The sequence below is a fragment of the Ranitomeya variabilis genome, chromosome 4 (genome assembly GCF_051348905.1).
Source record: "Ranitomeya variabilis isolate aRanVar5 chromosome 4, aRanVar5.hap1, whole genome shotgun sequence".
Taxonomy (NCBI): Eukaryota; Metazoa; Chordata; class Amphibia; order Anura; family Dendrobatidae; genus Ranitomeya; species Ranitomeya variabilis.
The window spans coordinates 456,695,832-456,699,417 of record NC_135235.1 but is presented as its reverse complement, the minus strand read 5'-3'; positions in this window follow the sequence as shown (position 1 = coordinate 456,699,417).

Below are 3,586 nucleotides of genomic sequence, written 5' to 3'. Positions count from 1 at the left end.
GTGAAAATAAAAAAATCATTTTTCTTTCCTCAAAAATGATGTTTTAGCAAGCAATTTTTTATTTTCACAAGGGTAACAGGAGAAATTGGACCCCAAAAGTTGTTGCCTAGTTTGTCCTGAGTATGCTGGTACCCCATATGTGGGGGTAAACCACTGTTTGGGCTCACGTTGGGGCTCGGAAGCGAGGGAGCACCATTTGACTTTTTGAACGCAAGATTGGCTGGAATCAATGGTGGCGCCATGTTGCGTTTGGAGACCCCTGATGTGCCTAACCCTAATCCCAACTCTAGCCATAACCCTATTCCCACCCCAATCCCCAACACACCCCTAACCACAACCCTAACCCCAACACACCCCTAACCCTAATCCCAACCCTAACCCAACCCTAACCACAACCCTAACCCCAACACACCCCTAACCCTAACCATAACAACAAGCCTAATCTTAACCCTATTTCCAACCCTAGCCCAAATTCCAACCCTAACTCTAATTTCAACCCTAAGGCTATGTGCCCATGTTGCGGATTCGTGTGAGATTTTTCCATCATTTTTAAAAAATACGCAGGGAAAAGGCACTGCATTTTACCTGTGGATTTACTGCGGATTTCCAGTGTTTTTGTGCGGATTTCACCTGTGGATTCCTATTGAGGAACAGGTGTAAAACGCTGCGGAATCCTCACAAAGAATTGACATGTCGCGGAAAATACAATGCAGCATTTCCGCGTGGTATTTTCCGCACCATGGGCACAGCGGATTTGGCTTTCCATAGGTTTACATGGTACTGTAAACCTGATGGAAAACTGCTACGAATCCGCAGAGGCCAATCCGCTGCGGATCTGCAGCCAAATCTGCACCATGTGCACATAGCCTAATTCTAAGGGTATGTGCACACGCTGCGGAAAACACTGCGGATCCGCAATATTTCCACAGCTGCGGGTCCGCAGCAGTTTCCCATGAGTTTACAGTTCAATGTAAAACTATGGGAAACAAAAAACACTGTACACATGCTGTGAAAAAAAGTGCGCGGAAACGCAGCGGTTTACATTCCACAGCATGTCACTTCTTTCTGCGGATTCCGCAGCGGTTTTACAGCTGCTCCTATAGAAAACCACAGTTATAAAACCGCAGTGAAATCCGCAGAAAAACAGCAGTAAAACCGCAATAAATCCGCAACGGTTTTGCACTGCGGAAAAATCCGCAGAGGACCAGAATATGTGTGCACATAGCCTTACCCTAAGCCTAATTCTAACCCTAATTCTAACCCTCGCCCTAACCCTAGCCCTAACCTTAGCCCTAAACCTAACCCTAACCCTAACCCTAGTTCTAACCCTACTTCTAACCCTAGTGGAAAAATAAAAGTAAATATATTTTTGTTATTTTATTATTGTCCCTACCTATGGGGGTGATAAAGGGGGGGTTCATTTACTTTTTTTTTATTTTGATCACTGTGATAGGTTTTATCACAGTGATCAAAATGTACATGGAACGAATCTGCCAGCTGGCAGATTCGGCGAGCGTACTGCGCATGCGCCCACCATTTTGGTAGATGGCGGCGCCCATGGAACAGACGGACGGACACCGGGAGGCTCGGTAAGTATGAGGGGGGATCGGAGCACAGGGGAGATCAGAGCACGGGGGTGGGATCGGAGCACGGGGGGTGGGATCGGAGCACAGGGGAGCAGACAGGAGGATAGGGGAGTGGACTGGAGGACGGAGGGGAGCAGACCACAGAATGGAGGACTGGGGAGGAGATGGGTGCCGATGATATTGCCGGATCGGCCATGGCTGGATTGTAATATTTCACCACTTTTCATAGGTGAAATATTACAAATTGCTCTGATTGGCTGTTGCACTTTCGACAGCCAATTAAAGCGATCGTAGCCACGTGGGGGCAAAGCCAACCCCCGGGCTAAAGTACCACTCCCCCATGTCCCTGTAGATCGGGGGAAATTGGAGTTAACCCTTTCACCCGATCTGCAGGGACACGATCCCTCAATGACGCCACATAGGCGTTACAGGTCGGATTGGCACCGACTTTCATGACGCCTACGTGGCGTCACAGGTCGGGAAGGGGTAAAAATGATACCTTGGTTGATGGAATTCGTCTTGTTGTTGTTTTTTAATCTTTATTTTCCGTTTGTAGTTAATGAGATTCTCTTGCCCTAAGGTGGGGTCAGTTTATGTGGTGCTCTGATTTACATCTGTTATTTACATACTGATTTACATACATGATTTACATCTGTTATCCAGCATAAGTACATATGGGGGTTGCCTGGTCGCTAGGGAATCCCCACATGTACTTATGCTGGCCAACAGATGTAAATCATTCAGCTGCGGTGCTAAAAACTAAAACTCTGAGCACTAAAAAATACTCCGAGGACACCCGAGCGTGCCCAGGAAATCTTGAGTAACGAGTATATTCGCTCATCACTAAAAATCATTAAGGAAGGTGAAGAGTTCTTAGACAAAGCAGAATTATCTCTTCATTTTACAGAAAAAGAAGAAATTCCAAGTGAACCTGAAGAAACAGAGGAATGTAAGCATGTGACACAGAGAAGCAGGAGGATCAGGAGGCAGTCAGCACCCATACCGCTCAGAAACCAATACCAGGCTCTCACACAGGAGAACGAAGGAGAAATACATCAAGATAAGACTTTGCCCACAAAGAACAACCTTGGACACCCTCAGAGTCCTCCTGAATGGAGAAAGAAAAATGTTGCGAAGAAGAAACGGAGAGTTGTGGTCATGGGGGATTCCCTGTTTAGAGGAACAGAAGCCGCAATCTCCAGACCGGATATAACCTCAAGAGAAATGTGCTGTCTTCCAGGTGCAAAAATTAAAGATGTGTCTGATAAAATATCAGGACTCTTCAGACCTACAGATGACTATCCATTTCTGCTAATACATGTGGGGACAAATGACACCGCAAGAAACGACCTGGAAACCATCTGCAGTGACTTTGAAAACTTAGGTAAGAAAGTGAAAGAACTGGGAGTGCAAGTGGTCTTCTCTTCCATCCTTCCAGTGGATGGCCATGGAACAAGGAGGTGGAATAAGATTCTACAGATAAAAAACTGGCTACATTGATGGTGCGGTCAGCAAGGATTTGGATTTCTGGATCACGGATTGAATTACCTATACAATGGACTACTTGCTAGAGATGGGGTGCACCTTAAGAAGACTGGAAAACATGTATTTGGAAGTCGCCTTGGTACACTCAGGAGAGCTTTAAACTAGAACAATAAGTGAAGGGAAGCAAAACGCCAGAAAAAGCCTTACATATGACAAATGCTATTGAGAATTCTGCTATTGGAAGTGGAAGGGAAGAACAAAGACAAAAAAAATCTAAATAATAAAAATATTAGAGAAAGGGAAACCAATCATAAACTAAAATGTTTCTATACAAATGCATAAAGCATGGGCAACAAACAAGGAGAATTGGAACTACTAATGCAGGAAAAGGAATATGATGTCATTGGAATCACTGAAACTTGGTGGGACGATACACATGATTGGAATGCAAGGCTAGAAGGACACAACTTATTTGCAAGAAACAGACTTGATAAACGAGGAGGAGGTGTCGCATT